Raw genomic sequence first — 12,470 nt, 5'->3', positions numbered from 1 at the left:
TTCTTAAAGTCATGTTGGCACGAAAGCACTTATCTTTTACAATGACCTTTATCCTCGCGGAATCTGGCTGCAGGCCCTAGAATTCAACTAAGCCGTCTGGAAAGGAGCGCTCGGCGCCAAAGACGCACTTGTCGGTAATGCACGATGGCTTATCTAAGCGCATACTCTCGAGCACCTTGCCCAAGAGTGTTTAATGGCATTCGACTCTCTCAGTTTTGAACGACTATGGACCGACATATCATCAAAACAGGTGTGCGCATAGCCACGATGTGATCTGATTGTAACGCCAGTCGATAGAACGTCGTTGTTCAAATAGACAATCTTTGTTGTATAACTAGCCATTCTTGAGTTCATCGCGGTAAATGTATATTTCACTCGCAACAAATAATGGTCATCACTAATATTGAGGGCAAAGAACAAAGTACTGCAAAGAACACATCTCTGCTGCGCATTGTCTCTAAAAAAATCCGTTTGCGCCAGAATCAAGCCTGTATTAAGCATTTAATAGCATTCATGTTTTGCTACTTGCCATTTGTCTTTCTGACGTTACGTTTGGTGCCGAGAGTGCAAATTACTTCTTTCACCAAACGCGCTTGCTGCTTCGCACGGAAACATCGATGGCGCCATATTTTCCCTACGTAAGAACTATTACTATGTGACGCAATACTTGGTTCCGGGAGCCAAATTGTTTACATGATGCAAACCATTATCAAGTTAGATGTCTCACCAAGATGCCGCAATTTTCTTTCCGAATAGGTACAGTAGATCTACTAGTTTCTTGTGACCACCTGCCCTACTTGTCGCACTCGGTGCACTGCGAGTGTCTACTATGATAGTATCATCCATGTTAGATAGCGACGTCAGCATCCCTTCCGGTATAAACCGCACTATTTTGGAGATACCACAGTTTTGCATTTTCTCGCGCATGTCCCGAAGCATGGCTTTTTCAGCACTATAAGGTCTATTGTTAGATGGGGGTGAGGGAGACTTGTAACCCCCAGAGTCACTCCGTTCATGATGGGTTACTTTTTTCGCTTCTTACCCGTGAAGGCTCACTGCTCCATGGCACATAGTAGTGCTGATTCAACAGGACCATCGCATCGTGACAAGAGATGAGACATTCCTCTTATTTTTGAGTCTGACCGTTTATACGCGCGCTACTTCAAATTCATCAGCTCTGACACGCGATAGTGTGACTTCCAGGCGCGTCCGCTCCCCTACGGCCTTTTTTACAGAAGACAACGACTTGCAGCTGTTCTCTACCGCCCCATCAAATGTACACTCTGGAGACCACAACACGCAGACGTTTTCTGTCACAACATAACTAGAATGCGGAATCCCATCGGCCGTTTCTGCTTAATCTTAAGTCCTCGGCTTGCTGCTAGTGTCAAATTCCAAGTAATTCTTGAAGCACTTAGTGATACCGTTACTATCAACCCAAGTTTTGTCTGAAATGTATGGCAGCTTCGTGCTCGCACCAAAAAGCGCTTTTGTTTCTTGGTAGAAGAGGGCTCAGTGATTCACAAGAAAGAAGTGCGTGGCTCCTTACTATTTCAACACTTAGTCGACCAATAGGACGTGACGCTCCAGCCACACCATACCAAGAAAGTGATCGTATCGCGGGTCATCGTCTCGGGCTCAAACTTTCTACGCGGTCAGGGTCCTCAACCTTCACATGATCTAACATGATCGTCAGAACTTCTGTGGTGCCCCCGTTGCGAGATGTGCGGTTTTCACATCATATTTTGCATGTCCAATGCCTCTGCGTACTATCTATTTTTCTTAGCAGTCACGTGGCGTACGCAATCAAACGATGAATTCAAATCTATCGGGGAATCAATAATTTGAAAAGCCTGGAATGTTGACACCAACAAGAAACAGCTCTGAGCGCTAAAATCACTTTTGTTTAAGAAAAGACTGCTTCATATAAGGTCGGGTACTATTGACGACGATATTCACGAGGTACAATAAGACCCGCGCTTTAGCCACATAGACAATACATTTTCCCGCTCGGGGTTCGTCGCTAGCACTTGCGTTGATACTTGACCCTTTCCACCTTTCAAAGGAGAGGAAATAGACAATCACAGTGCAGATGCATGGAATACTATCAATGAAGTATTTTGCAGGTACCAGGAGCTGTTCAGCAGCTACGTGATCTCCCTCCCCATCCTCTTCACGGCTAACGTCTTGCCTTTAGCGCCACCAAGATTCCTTTATCTCTAGCAGCACATCCTGCCAACATGACACGGACTTTGTACTTGAAGACGATGCTCACAGGTAGTTGAGCGGAAAGTTTTGGTGGGATCTCTTGATGGTAACCCTGACCGCTTCCGATAGAGGGTCAAATACCATTGCGGCAATGAGAGCTCCTAACTTATAGGTTTAGCTCACCAGCTTTTGCCTTCCTTGAGAGGCAGGGGAGAACCTCGAGCGCATTCAATAACCCTCTTTCAGGCGGCGCGAACACCCATGACATCTGTCGTTTCCAATCGTCCCACGTTAAAAACACCAGTATTTTTTAGGTTTCGCACATCAGTGCAAGTTTTGTGCAGCGGGGCTGCCGTAGTCTTTTGCTTAGAGGATGCTAAGCAATGGTCACCGACCTTACGTTCTTTGCAAGAACCAGTACAGGTGTAGTGGATCGCAATCCGCTGCCTCCAAGAGTAATGAGATCCTCAACCAAGGTAAAGAGACTCTTCCGTTCAAAACTGAAACTGTATTTTATTGTGTTAGTTGCGGCAGAGCCGCCAATTCTTAAAGCCCTAAGTTTTTATTATAGTAGTACCTAATTTAATACAGTAAAACATATTTGATATAGAAATATGCATTACTGCTGGCAATCCTGCCACTTGGTGGCTTTATGTTACGGTGAGGCCACACCACTGTGTGATTACACCAACTTGGGTAATCCACACCTATGTACGGTCGCACCATCTTGTGCGACATACAAGGTACTTCTATCCTCGTTTCATCTTGGGTGTGACCTCCTTGCTTGTAAATCGCAAGTGGGGCACAGTGTCTCTCCGTTTGAAGCCCATGGTCATCTGAACCTCTCCTACCCAGAAGGCAGGAGTTGCTTCACCCCGGATCTTAAACACCAGGAAGCTCAACGTTAGCAGCCTCGCGATCGGAGCCACACGTTTCTCCTCCGGCGCCCGATTGACACATACCCGACGTCTCCCATCAGCGCGATCTGAAAGCTGGCGAGTGTCTTCAGACAAGCAATTACTGCTTGAGCTCATTCTGTACCATCAAAATCCAATATAGACAAGAGTTTGTTAAGCTGGTTGATTTGTCCGAAGACAGGTATTCGAATATTTAAAACTCCACGCAGAAATTACATCCCTCTCACGACTCGGTCGTAAAACTGAACACAAGAGCTACCAGTGCAGCGTAGTTGCCGACCATTTTGCACAAAGATAATTTTGAGGCAGCGAGTCCACGTAAATATTTGTACAAATCGGATGTGCGCTTCTACCGGGAGCGAAGCATAGAGCATCAAAGGTAAATATATGCTATTGACCATAACAATACGGTCTAATGCGGCTAGCAGTCTAGTTATACTACATACCTAATTGAAGTTTCGTCATTGTCGTGATTACCGATATTCCGGCACTTTTAAAGATTACATGAATAATATATGGTAAGAAATTCGTATCTATTGTGTAAGTTCAAGTACACAAAATCACAGAGTTTGACTTGTTAAATTAGACACGGAGAAATTGAAAGGTGACATCCCAATCTACGACGTGCTTTTCGAAAGGCCGCATTTAAGCTGTGATCAAATCGCACTTCAAAAAGCTGTTTGCCAGTGAAGTCCTAGGCGCAGATGAGATTCCATGTTTGTTATGGGGCTATCCTCCCGATGAGACCCCGCAAGGAGAATACCAGCTAAGAATTTCAAATTTCCTTACCAGCGGGTTGCAAAAATCCCTAGGCCTGACCATCGAGATACTTTATGGCGACATATTACAACGCCGTACCATTCACCATGAAGAACGTTTAATGATGTTGGTGGGCGACAGAATTGGCAGCATTTTGGTTGTTTAAAAAGGCTTCATGTGCGCCCCTAATCTGTGTCGCCTTAGCCTAAATCAAGCAATACGTCTTTTTACGCTTCTGCATTTACATCAGGCTGTGCTTTGCTTCAAGGTAATGTCAGTGGATTTTGTAGCGTTCGGTATAATCAGCTTAAAACTACTGAGAGAATCTACCCAAGCCTAGTCAAAGTCATGCAGAAGTAAACGCACTTTGGATCGCCACGACGCATGCGACCTAACCATGCCCAGAGTCCTATGATGTGACCCATGTCAATAGGTGAAGTTTTGCATCGATAATGTTATTCGTATAGCCTATAACAGCGCACTGCAAGTTTTTTTTCTCCGTATGAAACGTGTTGCGCTGTTGTAAGCTATCAAAGCGATGAGCTTTCGGGCTTCGTATCTAAGCCTTTGCGGGCTTCTTACACCACTACTGCTTGCACCAAGGTTTGCTTTATATTCTGCTCGAATCCGCCTGACACACTACGTGTGGTTGTATCTCACGATGACGACCTAAAATATACAGATTTATGTGTAAGACAAATTGTCCTTGTTCAAAAGATTCCTCGGTCGAAGAAAGACTGGTGTCTCAGTGAGCAATATGAACTGGTTGTCACCTGCTAAATACTTATATGCATTTGTGTAAAACGTGACAAAAGGAAAAAAAAAAACGCATGGTTTGGCACTTTTCGCAGTCAGTTCGTATATTTTTGGTCTTGATGACGCTTTTTAAGGTAACAGGTTCATGCGGGGTCGACAAAAACATTGCGGTTGCTCCGCGTTTTCGAAGCGCAAATGCGGAGCAACCGCAATCTTAAATAGTATCGCTCAGTTTTGCTTGGCTACGCATTTTACGCTCTACGAACCACATAAGATATGTCATAGATAGTGTAAGTTTCTCCCTCAATAACCCTATACTTGTAAAGAAATTTCCAGCATTAGTGGTGGGATGTCAACGCTAATCGACAAACTGATATTACTTCTTAACAGATTTAATGCTTTTTATATCAAAGAAATTTAGTGTGATCTGCATTCCATTGCTTAAAGCCAAGATATATAAAGATTTCATGCATGTGCCAATAGGTTAAAAAAGCCTATGGTACAAATCAGGCGATAAAGTTCTTTTAGCGCAGTCACACGCAGCGCCGGAAGGTTAAGTTAAAGATGCGCTTTTGCGAGACTGAACCCATTATAGTTGAAGCTCAAAAGGCTCAGAGCGTTACGTTGGTAGAATACGGGCGCACCGTGTGTTTTGTGTGGGATTATTGAGAATGTATCGCTCCCATGAGTCACTTTTCGACGCAATCACTGTCAAAAACAGGGTTTCACCAAATGCCTGTAGACAAGATACCTACTTCTCGTTACAGCAATCCATCCTCAACTTCTTGAGGTGCCTTGAATCAATTATTCCAAATGTGAGCTTTCAAAAGCGCATCGAAACGGCGACTGACGTTCTTAAAAGATGTACGGTGGGACTCTTGGAGAGATTCGATGCACTTTGTCAGATTCAAAGGCTCATTAGATTCAGCACACGAAAGTTATCTTTTGATGATAGTGTATGATGAGAAAGGTAGGCCCATTTCATTCAAATGACTTGTGAGTCTGTATTTTTACGGATTGTAAACCATTACCAGTGTCTGGTGACGGGGAAGAACCATATGCACTATAAAAATCACATGAGATTTACCCCCCATTCCGGCAAGATTATTGCGGCACCACTGAAGGTTACGATCTGGCACGCCCTCTGCAATCGCTTCGTCGAGAAATCGAGTCAGCAACAGGGGCCTGCAGCGCTAAAGATATCCCACCAGGCGGCTTTGTTTCAACATCGAGACTTGGCTGGTATCTTTACCAGCGAATTCATGTATAAAACGCTGTCGTTACTCGAACTATATGTTTTTGGCGTCAAATACGCGCTTTCCTTCCTCCCAACATTCAAAAATAAATTAATTCAAAGGCCACCCACAATGCGATATGGTAGCTCTTAAGCTTGTTGGAGATCACCGCAACCGACGGCTGAGTGCGAGAATTCAAATTGCTCAAATTGCCACCGTGACACGGTCAAACTGGTTAAGGTAGAAAAATTTCATATAATTCAGCCGAATGAATTTTTTAAAATATGATTTACATAGACAGCTCAAACTGGGATATACTGTAACATTGCAAAGAAATAGGCTGCAATCAGTCGGGATAAAACTGGCGGTTGTGCCAAGCCTGACTGATATACGTCCCAGTTTCAGTGCAACGACTTTCATCCTGGCGTGGTCGGCTGCTAATGATATTCGACAGTGCGACCCAACCTCTGCTTTCTCCAACAAGAAAGGATAACGATTCCCTGAAATAATGTATCTTTATCTTGATCTGAGAGCAAGTCTTCTTTTCAGGCAGCGACTCTGATGTCTCTTTTTCAAAATATGCTGAATAATCGCTCAAATAATGACGTATTATACAGCTTGATCGATGACTTGGTCCGATGTATGATACGAAATGCTGACAGGGTTCTGTTTATATAATAAGGCATTAGTGAGAGAAAAACGGTATCGTGGTAATGCTTACTCGAACGTAAGACAACTTTTGTTAAGAAAACACACATAAAAGTCGAGTCCAGTTGACTCGATTACGGCATATGTGCACTTAAAGTTTGCAATTGCTTTGTGTGCAATGAGGTAGAATCTGTGATTTTTATATCCTTTTTTGAGTCTTTTCTTAAAACCGTTTCAAAAATTAGGTGTGACTGCTCTGAGCAGTAGCCGTTATGCGACTCTGGTACTTATTCGAACCCAGCAATAAAAATTTCCTTTAGATATAGAGTACTATTTGGGGGCCTTAGTTTTATCTAGTCGTAGATTTGATGCGCTTGCTTTCTTCAGATAATATCATGAGCATATATTTGCGCTTGTTATTGCGGCCTTGAAGGTATGATCGTAAAACACGATAAGGATCTCACATTTTTAAAGCGGTCGGCTGTTTGTGATCTGTGTTGAGTGCACCACGGATGTCATACTCCCAATTATATACAAATTTTCAAGATATTTAATTTCAGACCCAGACTCATGAAAGGAAAACTTCATCTTGAAAGCTTCAAAAGCAATTATATCAGCAATTTTTAAAAGCAACAAATTGTTCGAAATAGGCGCACTTGTAATCTGGTAGAGGTGTTGTATCTTAGTAGAGATACGGCTGTGGAGGAGACAATCAAAGACTTGCAATTTGTGCAACAAAAAAGTATACCCAAATGAGAAACGTGAGTACCATACGAGGACCTCGTCTTGTGTAACCCGTAGGAGGAGTCTGAACGATAAATGATCTCAACCAAAAGTGTTGCACAGATACAAACCGGAAAAGGCATCGAGCGTAATATGTAGCACTATATAAGTCCGTTATTGAATGTAATCACCCCATATTCGTGCCCATCCGACCAGCACAATGCTCTTGTCCAAAAGTATTTTATAACTTACGATGTGAGCAAATTTGACTCGTCGAACATTGTGACAAGAACATTTATGAAACGCAAAATTTGCTAGACGTTGACAGACAACATTTTAGACTGCGTACGAGTATGATGGTACAGACGTGACATTTTTCAGTGAAGGTGCAATGCGGTAGTTTTAAACTCCGGGCGGCGATAGGGCTGTCCTGAATCATAGGTTTGCTAAAATAGTGGTGTGCCTTTGGAGCGCTTTGATCCTTAATGGAAGCTGATCAGCTTACGTGTATTATCAATTACTGATAGTCATATCGGTGAGAAAAATATCTGTGTGGTAACACCGCGCAGCTGATGCGGATAAAGGTTAAGAAGCGTCAAAGGCCACCAGCGATTTAGTTTGATCATTTGCATCTCTGTTGGTTGGAAAATCGTTAAAAGAATGGTCAATATCGTTAAATGACTCGTGAACAATGTGTCTGAAGCCACCTGCGTCGTATCCATTTCTTAGCTGGTTGGCGTTTGAACAAAATAGCCTGAGAACGTTGTGGTACAAAATTCCTCTATATTTTAGTTTTCTGGCTCTTCACCATTACAACCGTTGAAATCGTGCCGTCAGAAAGTGCGACTATTGTTCCCAAAACTCATGATGGAAGTAATTATTTGTTGCGAAAAGGGACATTTTGCCCCTGTTCAAGATGTGCACCAGCTGAATCATTGCGCGTATTAACCTCTGGCCCAAATTGTCGACTAGGCGTATTCTTGCATTGACGAAGTATATCTGATTTAAGAGATAAAATTTCCGTGTTTGGTTCAAGTTTCCTGCCGCCCTTTTTGTAGAATACACGTACCTTTGTATGAATAGGCGGGTCACACAGGTATGGTGTGACCGTACATAGGTGTGGATTACACAATTTGGTGTAATCACACAATGGTGTGGCTACACCATAACAAGAAGCCACTATGTGACAGGACTGCCAGTATTAAATTGGTTTTACTATTTAAGAAGAAAACCCTAAGGCTGTAATTATAAGCGGCTCTGCCGCAAATAAAACAGATTAAATACAGTTTCAAATTTAAATTGAAGAGTCCCTTTACCTTGGTTAAGAATTTAAAGTAATCTGGAGGTAGCATATTGCGATCTGCTACACACGTACTGGTTCTTGTATAGAACGTAACGTCGGTGACCTTAGCTTAGCTTCCTCTAAGCAAAGAGCTACAACAGCTCCGCTGCACTTGGTAGCACATGTAGTCAATCTACGCAAGAATCGTTACGACTGATCCTCTGTGAGAATGGAGGAATACTCCTATTTGCTCCAGGGCATGCAGGACGGAATCAATATTTCGATAGCTTTGCTGGGCCCTGAGGGCGTGGAGCACTACTTGTTTCGCATGGGTCAGAAGCGATAAAGGCGCGTCTAAAGGCGTTTTCAGCTATGAGAATGCTCTGCTAGAGCACTTACAGCAAAAGCTGTTGATGTCGACTGCGTCTATGATGCCACCGCCGACGACGGATGACTCCTCCCGACCCAGGCCGCTCATGGTGAGCGTTGAGACCTTCGAGGGTAAGGATGGAGAGAGTTTACTGCTGTAAGTTATGAGAGGCCGAGATGGCTATGGCATCGCCATGCTTCAAAACGAGCAACAGCGCGTGGCGCTAGCTGTCTCCAAGCTCAGGGGCCGAGCGCGAGAATGGCACTAACGTGCGGTGCTTCGGTTGAAGCTGCCTCCTGTCCTGGAAGGAGCTGAAGCGTCAGCGTTTACGAGTGTTCTCGCCGTCTTATTCGACATATCGCGTGCGATCGCGTTTCGTTGCCGCCCGACTGGGCAAGAAGGACTTAGTAGATTTTGTACAACAGCTGAAAACTCTCATTAGTGGGATGACAGCCGATGCTCTCCCCGAGGCGATCACAGTGACAATCTTTATGGAGGGCTTCCGCACTGACGTGGCCAGAATGAAAGTCGTCCGTGTGCATCCGGCTTTATTTGAGGAAGCGATGAATGTGGCATTGAATGTCGAGTTCAACTTTAAGTCGGCACGACCTGGTTGAAACGTACACCCTCAGAGCTTGTCCAGTCGGCATGAGTCAATGGATCTCAGCTATGCTGAGAAAGAGGAGGGAGAGCTCCAAGCTGCCGGGCTGCGTGTAAACGCCCGACGGTATTCTGCCTGTGAAGACACCCATCACCCTCTGACTGGTTGTCCCCTGTGCAAGGTGCGTAAAGGTTCATTGAACTGACGTTCCGCTTCTAACCAGCCTGGTATGTCGCCCCGAAGATCTTCGTGCTCTTGAAACAGAACGTACATGCAAACCGGGCTTGCTGGTCTTAAAAGCGACCGTGAAGGGATTTAAGAAGCCATGTAAAAATCCTGATCGATTCCGGGGCGTCGGGCAGTTATGCTCGACGCTCCAAGATTAAAAGAAGTCAGCTGTATGCTGAGGCGCCGAAAGCGCGGCTGAGTGACATCTTCACTATTTGCATAGCGACAGAGACTCGTGTCACTGTGCCGAGAGCCTCTGTGGACCTCAAAGTCAAGTTTCTTGACTTTGATAGCGTGGAACGCTGTTTGGTATTGGACTTGAATGCAAGGTATGACCTTATCCTTGGTATGGCACCATGTGCCATGGATTGATTGACGATCAAAGACCTTGGGGGTTACGTGTACGTCTCCTGGTGGAGCTATGCGGAGTCATAAACCCATCTCTGCTACGAAGCAGAAGCGCTGTTGGCGCGGGCACTGGATTGGGACGGTCATTGTGTTGGATACCGGATTATCCGAGTTGTCCGGACAAAAGTCCAGAGCATGGCTCGTAGGCTGAACGTGGTGTGGCACGTAGCCCACTGAACACTGCTCAAGTATCAAAGCAGTTAATGCATGCCAAGAGTGGCATGGTTGGACGAGGTCTGAGGCACCAAGGGCGAGGCCCTAGTGATGCGCGTGGAGTGGCACGTAATCCACTGAGCATTGCTCACGTTTCAAAGCAGTTGCTACATGCCGAGAGTGGCATGGTCGGACGAGGTCCGAGGCTTCTTGTACATAGCCCTTTTGATGCGCGTGGAGTAGATGTTATCAACTGAACGAAGACTGCATAGATATCAGCTCGTTATCGGATGTTGTTAATAACATCAAGGCTCCGATGCAGCAAAGTGGGGACACTGGACGACGCTGAGTACGTGTTCGCACTGATCTCGATAAGACGTAAACCTCATAAAGAGGAGACAGCGATGCCGTATGTTTCCTGCGACACGCAGGGCGCCGACCCTGAAAGACGATAGCATCCTTGTCAACGGTACGACGGGGAAGGGAGAAGGCGACGTCACCTTCGAGGCTTCTCCTGCAATGGATGCTCTTCTTGAGCCGAACGGGATGTCCTTCGAAGAGTTTGGTGGTGCCTTAAAGGCAAGCAATTTAGCCGACGTGGCCATTATACGACCGAACGAGGAGATTAACTCGTCGTCGCTTCTGGATGAAGCTGTCCCTCCGGGACACCAAAAAGGTGCTGAATGCACGTGGTGGATTGTCGATCCTGAAGGATCCCTCGGATCCATACTTCCCTTGGTAAAGAAATTCCAAGACGTCGTCTCCAAAGACCCGCCGTCGATCCTGAAGGATCCCACGGATCCATACTTTCCCTTGGTAAAGAAATTCCAAGACGTCGTCTCCAAAGACCCGCCGTCGATCCTACCTCCTGACCGAGAAATGTGTCATGAGATTGACCTGATTTTGAAGCCAAATACTGCGCAACACGCCAATGGCCCCTTTTCAAGGTGCGAGCATGACGCGGGAGTGGTGCGTGAGAGTAAGTTTCCCCATTCGACACCCACGTTTTGTGTTTGGAAGCCGAACGCTCACGCTTACAATAAGCTAAACGCTGCCGCCATTCTGGCACAGACGCCGATTTTTTAAAAAAGATGTTCTCCAGAAAAATATGCTTGGCTGTACAAAGTACAGTGCACTCGACTTGGCGTATGGATATTGCCAATTGCTCGTGAAAGCGAGTGAGATTCCGCTGATAGCGGTGAGTACTCCAAGCGGGATGCTTTGAGGGTGGCTGGTGATGCCCAAGGGCTATCAAATGCACCAGCAACACTTAATCGTCTTGTGACGCAATTGTTCAGGCCCCACCGACCGTATGCACAAACACGCTTCGACGAAATCTTCGTCCGCAGCCGTGCGGTGCTCGGTAGGGTAGCTAAGTAGAACCACATCTTACATTTGGTCCTGAGCACGGAGTGCAACAACCTCAATCTTCAATGGAGCCAAGCGCTCCACCGTTGCCTGCAGCGACGCATGCGCTTGGTTCACGGCTAGACGTCGCCCCGACAGAGCGCGATAGTCCTCAAGGCGAGGCAGCCGGCGCACGACGCGCTCCATATCATCAAGAGCGTCCGCACAGCGATATGACACTTCAGCATGACGCTTAGCGGAGCTCCCATCTCGAAGGATATCATCCTCAAGGGCTCGAAGAGCATTTCTAGTCACCGGACGGCGGTCGACCCGGTCGCCACCGCCCGCCACCAACACTTCTCGATGAGAGCGGTGACATCAACTACCACGTGAAATGTCTAGTGAGACGACGTCATCTCCAGCGTCAAACCCAATATCTGAAGTGGCGGGGGTATCCCGACTCTGGAAACTCGTGGGAGTTTGAGGTGCCACTTCAGCAAGATTGCCCAGTCGCCGTGGACGCCTTGATCAGAAAGATCAGGACGCCCCTCGTCATCAGACGCCCTGCGCTTCCCGGCAATAGCCAGGGAAGTAGAAGGGCCATGAGCTCTTGCGGTCGCAGACACAGAGCTCGCGGGAGCGTAAGGGGTTTACCTATTCGTCTCAGGGCGACAATCCGAAGGAAGTCGACGGCGTGCTTTGAGTTTGGCAAACTCAAATCGGAGGTGGCGCTCCACACGCACGTCCACTTCCTTGTGGCCTAACTGTAAGTTATACAGTCAGGAAAGCATCCGGTGCCGTTGCACCCATCGCTCAAAGATCGCTTCGTCATCCA

The sequence above is a fragment of the Plasmopara halstedii genome (assembly GCF_900000015.1).
Source record: "Plasmopara halstedii genome assembly, contig: Scaffold_1878, whole genome shotgun sequence".
Lineage (NCBI taxonomy): Eukaryota > Oomycota > Peronosporomycetes > Peronosporales > Peronosporaceae > Plasmopara > Plasmopara halstedii.
This window is presented reverse-complemented; position numbering follows the sequence as displayed.